The following is a 12,375-nucleotide window of genomic DNA, read 5'->3' as shown; positions in this document are numbered from 1 at the left end:
GGGCAAAGGTTGAGGTATATTTTGGAGATGTAATGGACAGTAGTTGCTGATGGATTTTGATTTTGGAGGTGGTACAGGAAAAGGAGAAATCAAGGATCACTCATAGCTTTCTAGCTGTGCAAGAGTGTGGTACCATTTGCTGAGATAAGGAAGACTGGAAGAAGGGACTGGATTAGTTTTGATAGAGCACCAAGATTTTTCCCCCTCAATAATTAAGGAATTCATTTTGTTTCTAAACACATATAGAATATTGGTTTTTTCACGACAGCTTTGTTGAAGTATAATTCATATATTGTACAATTTACCCATTTAAAGTGTATAATTCAATGGATTTTAGCATACTCACAGAGTTGTGCAACTATCACCATAATCAATTTTAGAGTATTTTCATTACTCCAGAAGAAACTCTGTACCCTTTAGCAGTCATTCGTTTCTTCACACCTGCCCCTGCTCCTCTATCCCAAACTCTAGGTAACCACTAATATAGTTTCTGTCACTAGAGATTTATGTATTCTGATCATTTAGTATAAGTGGAATCATACAATATGTAGCCTTTTGGGTTTGACTTCTTTCACTTAGAATAATATTTTCAAAGTTCATTCATACTGTAGCATGTACCAGTATTTCACTTTTTTATTGTTGAATAAAATTCCATTGTATGGATATATCACATTTTATTTTCCCATTCATCAGTCACTTGGGTTGTTTTTTCATTTTGGCAATGATGTATAATGCTGCTATGAACACTTGTGTACAAATTTTTGTGTGGCTATCCAAGTTTTGTTTAAATTTGTGAAATTTGCAGTGTTTATGGGACAGCCAAGTGGAAGCGCCAAGTTGCTGCCATGGTTTCCTGCTTTCTTCTTCTAGCTGACCTTTTGACCTTTGTCATTGCATTGAGGAGACTCCATTCTACTCTAAACCAAGCAACCTGAATCATTAGATCATCATCTCAGGTCTCTTTCTTTCTGTATCCACACTGCTAACTATTTTGAGAGGAAGTATCTTGCAGTTAGTCAGTTGGTGGGCATTTCATGTAGGAGTTGGCTCACACTTTTGTTCCTTTCCTGGGGGACCTTTCTGGACGAAGACGGGCGTGCAGCCCACCACATATGCATGTGGGGCAAGGCATGTGGGGAGGAGAAGCTGCAGTCAGTGAGGCAGTCCTGGGTGGGAATCCCAGCAAATGGCTTAAACTTTCTGACCCTTATCTTTAAAATGGCAACATCCAGTAGTATTTATCTCACTGAGCTGTTGTTAGGAGTAAATAAGATAATGCTGAGCATCTGCCAACACAGAGTAATTTCTCAATAACTGATTTTATTATTATTATGCAGCCACTTCTCCCGGGGCTACTGGTAACATAACATGGATTTTCTCTCTGTTCAGTCTGGCCATTACCAACTCTGCTTACTATCACTTTTTCTATCAATAATACGTGCACAATAATACATACTTCATAGGACATTATAAAGATGAAATGAGATAAGAACTGGAAAGGACTTGGCATAAGCTATATCACCAAGAAATAATGTATCTTTGGTGAGTATATATTTTTGAGCACTGTGAGACCACTGTTTTTGTCCTAGGAATACAGCAACGAATGGAATCCAGTCCTTGCCCTTGTGAAATCTACATAGTCACCATCATCACTGTTATTACAAATCTAGTATGGGTTGCCATGCACAAAGGGGAAAAGAGAACTAGGTGTGTCTTAGATGATCCCTAAGAAGGTACACTGACCATATTTCTGCTTTACCTGGAAAATCAGCCTCACAGCCTTTGATCTGTTCTCCGTCCTAGGAGCAGACAAACACAAACCTTTAAAGAACTCAAAATGTTCTGATCAGATCCTGTTGACTCCCTCCCTCGGCCTTTTCCATGGTTGTTGTACAGGTCCCTGAAGAGTCCCACTGCACTCAAAGCTGCCTGCTCACAGCCCACGGCATTGAATTTTGCTCTGTGTATACGGTTTTAAGTCAAATCACCTGCAAACTTGCAAATTGTTATTGATTTCCTCAACTGTTTACTAATGTGGCAGCGACTGTGACTGGTGCTTTAATATTTTTTTCAAAGCCCATTTGTTTTGCAAGTGCAGTTCTAAAGTGCTCAGGGAGATTCCCAAGTGGTAGACGCTAATAAACATGTTTGCTGGATGGCTTATCAGAAGATGGCAGCAGAGACACATTTGGTAGGTCTCTACCGGCGAGGGAACCTGGACCTTTTCGGCAGGGTTTCTCATATTGGCCCAGTATTCAAAAACTGAATTTGTAGTTGCTCTTGTGTTTTTGTTCATATAAACACCACAGATAATCCCACAAATAGGGCATTTTGAAGAACCCATTCGGAAAAGAGAATGAGATTGTTTGTGGATAGGGTGTTCCATCCCTTTATAATCGCTCAGTAAATTGTTGCTGATGGACCTACGGCAGTAGATTAAAAGTGATTAATGAGAAGCAAAGTGATGGCTCTTACCTCACCGAGACTTTTAATAGAGCATTTTAAGCATATTCATAGGTTTGTTAGCAATGGATAATGTGACATCACAATAGACTTGCAGGAAGAGGATAGATGTGAAAGTTGATTTTATTTGAATCCAGGTATTAAGATGCTTGTCCTGGATTGTTTTTGTCACCTCTTCAAGGGTTATTGGAGTAGAGACCTACTGCCCTGGCAGGAAACAAACACCCTTCACCATCCCTACCGCCTTTTTCCTGGGTCCTTGAGAAAATGTCTGTTTATGCCACACAGTTCATTGCCTGGCCCTTGGTGCCTTGTGTGGATTTCCTAGACAGTTTGACGGGGGACAGGCCAATCCATAGGTACTTTGAAATCCACGACAGGGGTCGATTTGCCAGCTTCAGCTTTGCCATAACGCAAAAAGGGGTTTTAAAAACAGAACAAGAGTACACACTGTTGTGATGAAGTGGAATGTTGGCGCTGGAAAGGGAGTGCAGTGAACATATGGTTCTGCTCCAGTAAATGGCTGAGTCTCCCGTGCACGTGCGTTTGCACATAGTACTAGCTACACAATTTGCAGGCCCAGAGTAAAATGAAATGTCAGGTCTCTTGTTCAAAATTATTAAGAATTTCAAGATGGCAACAGTAGAGGATTATCAAGTGCAGGGACTCCTCTGAGTGGGGGGCCCTTTGGATCTGCTTATGCTCAGGTTTCACAGGCATGAAGCCAACTGTGCGTGTGTGTGTGTGTGTGTGTGTGTGTGTGAGAGAGAGAGAGAGAGAGAGAGAGAGAGAGAGAGAGAGAGAGAGAGAGAGACACAGAGACAGAGATAGAGAGAGAAGAAATTTTTTAAAAAAATTCTCCGTTCACCTCTTAGCCTCTTTAAGGCAGGGCTTTTCCATCTCCTCAGTACTGACACGTGGACCAGGTCACTCTTTGTTGTGGGGGCTGTTGTGTAGGGTGATTACCTGCATCCTCTTTGTTGTCTACCCACGAGGACAGTGGCCGCTCCCACCCCCAGCTGTGACCATCAAAAGCATCTTTGGACATTGCCAAATGTTTCCTTGTTGGGCAAAAACCCCCCAGTTGAGAATAACTGGGTAAGGTAAGGTTTTACACTCCCCCAGAGAGTTTCATGGGCCTATTTTTCTTCTTTTTCTGTTCTTTTCCTTTTTTTCCTACCCGAGCATGAAGGAAAATATGAGATGCACTTTTAGACCTGTGCCTGATGGGTGCAGAATACCAAACATTCAGTCAGGCTGACCTGGCTTTGGAGACTCCTGCAGGGTTTAAGGCACACCCTCGTTCTGCATATGCAGAATTTGTCCTGCTTGCCTTGGGTAGATATACATTTCAGAGTGTCTGTTCTCTGAGCCCTGAAATGTATCCTTTAATCTTTGACTCAAAAAAGCCCTCGTCTCTGGGAGGAGACACCAAAGGCCTACTCCTGACAGGCAGGGAGAGGGCTGTTTGGATTGCTAATTTGTTTTCACTCCTTGGTCTGTTTTTCCTTCATGCTGATGTTCCTCTTTAGACTCTGAGTATGAATAATTCTGCCTAGCCTGAGGGAAGAAGCAGGAGGCCTGCTTGTAGGGTTGTTTGTACTCTAATGAAATAGAAAGTTGAAAAGCCTAGCGAAGCCCGAGCAGTTGGAAAGGAAGGGAGGTCTAAAATGTGCTTTAAAAATTACTCATAAAACATGACAAACTCTGGAAGCCTCTTGGAGGTCAAGGAAATAAACTGCCCGTTCACTTTAGAAAGGCACCCCAAAGCAGAACTGCCCCCCACCAGATGTTGAGTCTCAGTGCAGAGTGTCCCAATCACTTAAAAGCCCTTCAAGATGATATTAATAGTTTCCTTAACCCCATATTTCATGAATTGTCATCTTGAAAGCCAACTAAGCATTGACATTTTCTGGGTTGTGAGTAGTAATTTGATAACTAACCATCTGAGATATTTGATCTCTACTATTTTGTGTTCAGATAGTTTCTTTTTGTCTGGAGAGGGTTGGGTTTGTTCAAATTTAAGGCTAAAGGAGGCCAGGACCCTAGGTTTGAATGCTGTACTGAGACTTTAGTTGTGTTACTTAGGCACAGACTGGATATCTTCAACATGACAGTCATTCTGAAAATGTGCAGGCTTATTAAGTGCTTCATGGCTACAATGTGTTCTAACTATTCATTTACCTGGAAACCATCATCTCAACGCTGTGAGCTCCTTGAGCTCTATGAATCTCTAGCAAATAGAACAATGCCTAGCATATAGCAAATGCTCAATTAATGCTCCACAGAACTGGTTGAGAGCCATGAAACAGGATAAAAGAGGATCGTGGATCAGGAGAAACCATCCTTATCATTGGAAAGAGAAATTAGCAACAGGCCTTTTTAATAGGAAAAGGAAGGCAGTACGGAGTGGCAGAATGGTGTGTTAGGTCCTTCCTTTCCACCTGCTTTCTTGGAGGGGATCTTTGACAATCGGAATTAGTATAACACAGTGGAGAAATGGTCTGATGAGTCACTGATACTAGCAATAGACAAGTTCACTTATTTTTCCATAGCTATTATATGCTGAGGAAACAGAAGAATCAGAATATTCTTCTCTCTTCCCTTCAGATGGAACTGGCTGGTTGAGAGCCTGTCATGGGGGTAAATGACTAAAAAGACTGAGCAGGCATTAGGGGTGCACCTGGAAGAGAACCAGGTAGAGACCAGAGAGGAGGGGCTCTTCGATGCCTACAAGCAGTGAACTCCAAGGATTCTTCCATAAGAAAAGTAAAGAACAGTGTTGACTGTCCTCTGGATTCCTTGTGTTAAAGGATAATTTTCAAAATAAAATATAATCATGAATCTCAGATATAAAATGAACTCATGTTAGCGACACTATTTAAATCATTAATTAATGAGGAAACCAGTAAGATGTTACAACTGGGTCAAAAAAGAGTTCAAAGAACCAGCAATAACAGAGCAATAGATTTACAAATATGCAAAACTGGGCTCATTCCACAGCAGGGGAGGAAAATCAATGGTAATTTCTGGGAAAAATTCATTTGCATCTCTCTGGACAAGAAGCATTTGCATTACTGTTATTTACAATTTACAGAGTTGTAAATAAAGTAGCTCAAAGTCGATAAAAGGTCTCATGGAGTCAAGTACCCAGGAAGATGACATTTAGACAATGCCTAGTTTTTCACTGAAGACAACTTCTAATCATTTTGTTCTATTTCAAAGGCTTTTACAATTTTTCCTACACCTATGTAAGTTTGATTGTCCAATAGTAATGTTTTATATTGGGAAATAGACTGTACCCTCAGGAAAAGAAACTGACCCATAAATTCTGCTTGAAACAACTTCAAGAAGCCAGGGTGAAACGTCTGTGGTAGCATTTCAGATGGGTGGGGAAGAGTGAGAAAGAGGTAGTTGGCGTGGGCATATACCTTCCAAAAGATGACAGTTACAACTAAGCTTTAGACCACGTATTATTAACCTAAGTTTTATCTTATTTAGCCTCTGTCTTACCTTGAGCTACATCCTGTGGGCACATGACAATCCTGAAAGGTTACAACTTAGAGATCTTTTAAAAGCAGGAAAGTATAGTGTCGTCCTTCCACAATTCTTGGAGTGCTCGTGTGGGGTTGACGCTGCTAGATATTAGGGGAAGAAGTATCATTAGAACAGTCCTTAATATGATTTGAAGGTGGGAAGGACTTGGATATGTGGCGGGGAGGGAGGAGAACCTTCTAAGTGAATGGAACACTATGAGTGAGGGGAGGATGCTAAAAAAACCTATACAGTAATGGCATTCTGAGAACATGCTGTTTCCCCTTTCATCAGAGCATTCTCACAAAGATGGAAAGAGATACAACATCTGAAGGCAGCTCTGACTGGTTTCTGTTGACTTCATAACTCAGACCAAAAGAGAACATTTGAAGTTGAGTGGTAAAAATAGGAAAGGAATCTATGCTTTTTAAAGATGGAGACATAGATATTGGCTGGGAAAAGCAATGCTCCTGAAGTGGCCTGGCATTTCTGAGTCATGGAATCATGGTTCCCATTAATAGTAATGTACAAAGTCAAACTCCAGACTTGAGGTTGAAAGGTGACCCTTGAGAATTTACCTTTTTATGAGGAATTTAGCACAAGCCATCCTTTTGAATCACAAATCTCTGTCTGCTTACTCATTTTTCCCACTTTCTCCAATAGGCCAACATAGGTCAAGAGCTTTTATTCTCTTACACTTGAATTTTTGAAAATCCAGTGTGAATAATAGTAGTTAACTCCAGGTCTTAATGCCATAGAACTTGAACAAGTTAGTCGGAAGTAAAAGAGGGAAGCGGACACAACTTACTTTTAAAGCTGTTAAAACTCTCCTTAACACAAAGTGTGGCTAAATTATGTCCGTGCATTAGAAATAGTTTAAAAGCCAGACATAATCTGTGGTTATAACTAATTTTCATAATTTTAGCTTTAATTCAGAAGAGCTGGGGTTTTTGGATTGCTTTAGGATCTTCCTCTTGCTATTAATTTAAAATATGAAGTGAAACTATGGACTTGATCTCCTTCTGAGTAAACATACAGACAAAAGTATGTCTGTGAAACCTGAGAGCATCTGAGGATTTTTTTTTCTTATGTGAATAGTTAGGACAATAACAAGGTTAAGCCAAAACAGAGAATTACTTCTTACTGTATTATATTTCTATCAAGTCCAACATCTCAAAAAGAAGTTGGTGCTGCACCATTAATTTAAAAATAGGTCATCTGTGAATTAATAGAACATAACACCCCAAATTCTCAGCTGAATTAAATAAATAACCCAGTCAGGGCCCATGGTAGATACAAATGTCTAGTTTAGATATCCCAAGTTACCAAGAGTGATTACTGAGTCAGGGGAAAGGGCAGAGTTTGACACATAGCGTGATTTATAAGTCCCTGCTTCATGGAAAAAAATCAGGCTAAAATCAATTCAGATTTTACTTGCATTATGTTCTCTTTCCAACTGCATGAGGCTTCAGGAAGTCAGTGTATTAGGTGTGTAAAGATATAAATTCACGTCGTGTGCTTGGAAATCTTTCTAATCCCATAAGTGAGTCTTGATAGCACATGAACAAGAGTGAGGAGGGCAAATGAGGCGGTCTCCTTTTCTTGATCAATGCCAGAAGCTGAAGTAAGACGCGAGAGTGGATTATTGAAAGTGTCTTAGCATTCTAAGATTGTTTGGCACCCAGAGAAAGCGTGAGTTATGGTTTTTGAGAGTTACGTATTTGGATGTACTACACCTACAGGACAGTGGGAAAGAAAGGCTAGTGAGAAAAACAGAGACAGAGAGAAGGGACTCCTTTCCTCCATGCTTGCTCCTTCACAGGCTACCTGGCACAGGCCAGGTCCTCAGCTGTCATTGCTTCTCAAGTCCTCTGCTGCTTGTACAAGAGATTAAGAGCTAGACTGGTCCTGGGGGGGGGGGGGGGGGGGCGTTGGAAACATTAACTTTGTTTGAACTGATACAACCTGAAGGCTGGGATATCCCTGGATGGCTGTTGCAGAAGAGCCAAAGTATCAATGCCCTGCTGTTATCGTATTATTAAAAATTTATTTCCATTTGACAACAGTGGCTGCTGTAAAATTGCCTCTCCAATAGCAGTTGTTACGAGGACAAGAACTGCCGACAGTCCCTGAATGTCTGTTAATGGCTGTCTTCTGGGTGCTTCCTACACGGCCTGGAGATTGCCGTCTCTGGAATTTCCCCTTCTTACCTGGGATATGAAGTTGATTGCTAAGAAGATGCCAGGTTAGGGGGGATCCTGAGGGAAGATAGCAAAGCTATTCTGAGTCAAAAATGGAAGGTCTGGACTTGCTGTGGTGCCATAAACTTGCAACTGAGTATCTGGAATAGAGAGCTGGACGGGATAGCTGAAACGATGGAGTAATATTGACTTAGTGTTACCGACTGAAGAGGCCATAGAAGGAACAGATTGGACTGTGGCTGGTGAATGTTGTTGCGTACATTCCAAGACCCACAACCTGTAGGACAGAAAACTATTTCACAGAGCGGTGAGATTGTCCCTCGAAACCCCTCCCAGGTAGAGCTGATGACCACTGTACAACCTAAGAGGTGTGAATGTGAACTCAGGAGACAGGCTCTTGTGTATGGATTAAACAATTTGTGCCTTCTTTAGAGAAACACTCCTTTAAAGTTCTGAAAACAGTGAAACTCAAAATCAGGCGGAAGCAGCAGAAAAACCTCTTTCACCCTAGACCGGTGGCTATCCCACCTCAATTCAGAGTTGGCCTACCCATGTCTCCCAAATCTTAGAGCAACTCTTCATACTTTAACTGGGAAAATACAAATGTTTAAATTATAGCAATCCTTTATGCTTAATTGGGAATAAAGAAATCCAGGTTAATCCAAGCTTTTAAAAATTTCTTTTCATTTAAAAAAATTTTTTAAAATTTGATAGTTGCACAAGGCAAAATTTCAAATGAGCACATAAAAATGCAGAGGGAAAGTAAGTTTCCTTCCCATCCCAGTCCCTAATTTCTCTCCCCAAAGATAACAGCTAAGATAATTTTCTGGTATAAGTTGCCAGAGACAATCTTTTCAAATCCGAATGTGTATGTGGGTGTTTATAGGTCTATAGTCTTTTCAAATGCAAGTGTGTATGTGTGTGTCCTACCTCCATAAATATTAGTGCATGATACGTATTGTTCTGCATTTTGCTTTCTTCATATCTTATCTTGGAGATCATTTCATATGATATTGAGCTGCCTCATTTTTTAAATACTGCAATGAATATTACAACACACATTTCTTTGTGCATAGATATGAGTAAACCTGTAGGTTTAGTTATAAAAGAGTAGATTTGGTGGGTCAGAGTATATGCATTTTTATTTTGATAAATATTGATAAATCTTTCTCCACAAAACGTGTTATCAATTTACACTTATAGCAGCAATGCATCCAAGTGTTTTTTTCTTTACCTTCCTCCTGACACAGAGCTAGCAATTTGACAGAGCTAGCAATTTCTTCTTTCCATCTCTCTTCCATCTATGAAAAGTGGGGCTTCTATGGAATATTAGCCCACTTTCAAAAAAGAAATTGTTGTCTCCTACATAACTCTTCTGTTCTCTGAAGTTATGGGAGCTTCCATAGCTAGAGAACTAGTGTAGTTGGTTCCATTTGGTAGAAATGATTTAAGTTCTATTTTTTATTTGATTTTAATTTGATTGCACGCATGTCCCAAGACCCACTACTGAAAACAAAAAGACATAGTTCTTACTTTCAGGTAGCTCGAATTGTTTAACAATTAAAAGGAAAACAAAAGACTTAGAAAAATATTTAGTAAGGTACTTTGAAAAATTCGCAGAGAAAAATGTGTCTCTGGATATATATCTCCTCTTGGCATACAGATCAGCATGTGCTTATATGCTTGAGGTCTGGATGGAATCAGAACATGGTAAAATAAGGGAAAAGACCATCAGTACAACCAAACTGCCCTTTTGGGGCAAGTTCAAGGGAGTGAACAGTGGATAGGAATTGAGCAACAGGAAGAATGTAGTTCGCTTTTCAGGAATTTGGCTGTGAGAGGAAAGGAGAAGGAGGGGGTCAGTGGAAAGGAAAAAAGCACAAGATGCAAGGAAGACGGGTCCTGCAGTAACGCTTTCAAGCATGGACAGAAAAGAGAGAGGACACTTGTTGCAAAGAGGAGAGTAAATACAGTCAACCCTTGAAGTAGAGTTAGGGGCACGGACCCCACAGAATTGAAAATCTGTGTATAACTTTTGACTCTACAGTCGGCCCTTCACATCCCTGGATTCAACCAGCCATAGATACAAAATGGTATTTTCCATCCCCGGTTTGGGAATCTGTGGTTGGGAATGTGAAAATATTATTTTTGACCAGTGCTTAGTTGAATCTGTGGATGCGAAACCCACAAATAGGAAAGGCTGACTATTGAAAAAAACACAACAAACTTGTGGATAAGTGGACCCACGCAGTTCAAACCTGGGTTATTCAAGGGTCAACTGTAATTAGTGATGCCGACCGAGAGAGCTCAGAACAGAGGGAAGAGAAGTTGAAGGCATTCATTTAATATAGAGCGTGCAGGGATTGGAGAAGACCCTGGTGTAAAGTGTGCATCGACCACTGCAAAGTTCGTGGCCTCTTCTTGTCTGGGTTTTCCTGCTTGTGAAATGGGGCATTCCGCTTATCTCAGTGCTTTGGGGATCCAGTGGCATAGTGCATGGGAATGCATCTGGCACAATGCCTGGAACAGTTATCCCCAGTACATCATGGTGTGTCTGCATCTCGAGACTGAACGTTGGAGGCACAGGAAGATGTGTGGGTCCATAGCCCAGCAGGTGGGTGGGCGATATGGAAAGTGACTGGCATTGGGAGATGTCGGGAGGAACAGGTAACATTTTGAAGCCAATTAAAAACAAAACAAAAACCACACCCACACTTTTTGATACAGTCCTGCAATAAAGGGATGATTGAAGGGAAAATCCCAAGCAGTTAAATAAATACTTTTTTTTTATAGTCAACCAGGACCATTAAAAAAAGTGATCTTTTCTCACCAGACAGGCAGTAGAAGTGGCCTAGAAAACTCCTGGCGGGATACGAATATATGGAAGCGTTCAGATAGACAGTACCCTGTATGTAAATCTCCTTTCAGGAATGAGTGCCAGCTTGTTCTCTTGGTCCATTCTCCATTTGTACTGTCGCCCTTTGAGGTGTGACCAAACCAGGAAGGCCCACGTGTTATTAAATACAAAAGCTGTGAAGGGCAGCACCTGGGAGATCAGTGTATTGGTGCAGCTGCAACATATTGACTCATTTCTTTAATGAGCTCTGGTCTTCAAAATATGGCCTGTATCGTTTCAGGAAGAGAGTTTTCTCTCCACGGTAGGAGGCTATGGTTAGGCCGACAGAGGCACAGAGATTTAGGTGGGATTTAGGAGATGTTTCCTCTGTATTTCTCTTGCCTCTCCTTTCACAATGATCAGGTGATATTCTCTGATATACTGAGATGTGTTCTGTAAGGTAAAAATGGGCACCAGTTTCAAAAGAAATCCTTTAACAATGAAGGACTGTGGGAATCAGGGAGGAGACACCCCCAAAGGCCTCTGTGATATCAGGGTTTCACGAATTCATTACAGATTACTGTTCCAGTGAGGACATCTGTGGGGGCAGAGCCCCAGAAAGTAGTTTACAGGCTCTCGGCCTCACGTGGAGGGGTGCTGGCTCGGGTAGTAGATGGCCATCAGCTGTGGCTGATTGGCCGTCAGCTGTAGCCATTGAGCCATTAGCCACTAATATAACTGCTGCGGCTACGAAGGAGAGAAGAAGAAAAGAGGAAGAGGGAGAGAGAATGGTGCTAGCAAGAAGATGGCGGCTGGGCTGGCAAGCGTGGATTGCAGTTAGGATGGCTGGTTGCGGACAGTGTGGATCCAGCCTCCATTGAGAGTATAGTGCCGCCAGAGAGAATATAGTGGTGTGACTCCCCTACCTATGGCTCCGTGGGTGTTCCTTTTTGGCCTCTCCATATCCTGCGTTCTTGTATGGGGAGCGGGAGCAGAGACCCCGCCTGACGCCCTGCACGACAAATGGCGCAGCGAGCAGGGTCTCCCGCACGACAACATCCAAACACCCCATAAGCATTACATCGCTTATTCTTATTCCTCATCGATAAAGAAGAGGAGCCGAAAGGAACAGAGAACAAATCCTTGTCCACACTCACGAGCTCAGTCTAGAAAACATGTTACTCCCAGGGTGAAGACTCAAGTGACTTTTAGATTGTAGGAGCTCCCAAAGAAAGAAAAACCAAAGTTCCCCCATTCAGGTTTATAATCATATCCATCTTTCCAGATGGCCACAGCTCCAACCTGGCTGAAAATGCGAGAATGCAACCTTAGGCCCTGCCT

This window comes from Rhinolophus sinicus, linkage group LG01, assembly GCF_036562045.2.
Source record: "Rhinolophus sinicus isolate RSC01 linkage group LG01, ASM3656204v1, whole genome shotgun sequence".
Taxonomy (NCBI): domain Eukaryota; kingdom Metazoa; phylum Chordata; class Mammalia; order Chiroptera; family Rhinolophidae; genus Rhinolophus; species Rhinolophus sinicus.
Note: the sequence above shows the minus strand (reverse complement) of the source record.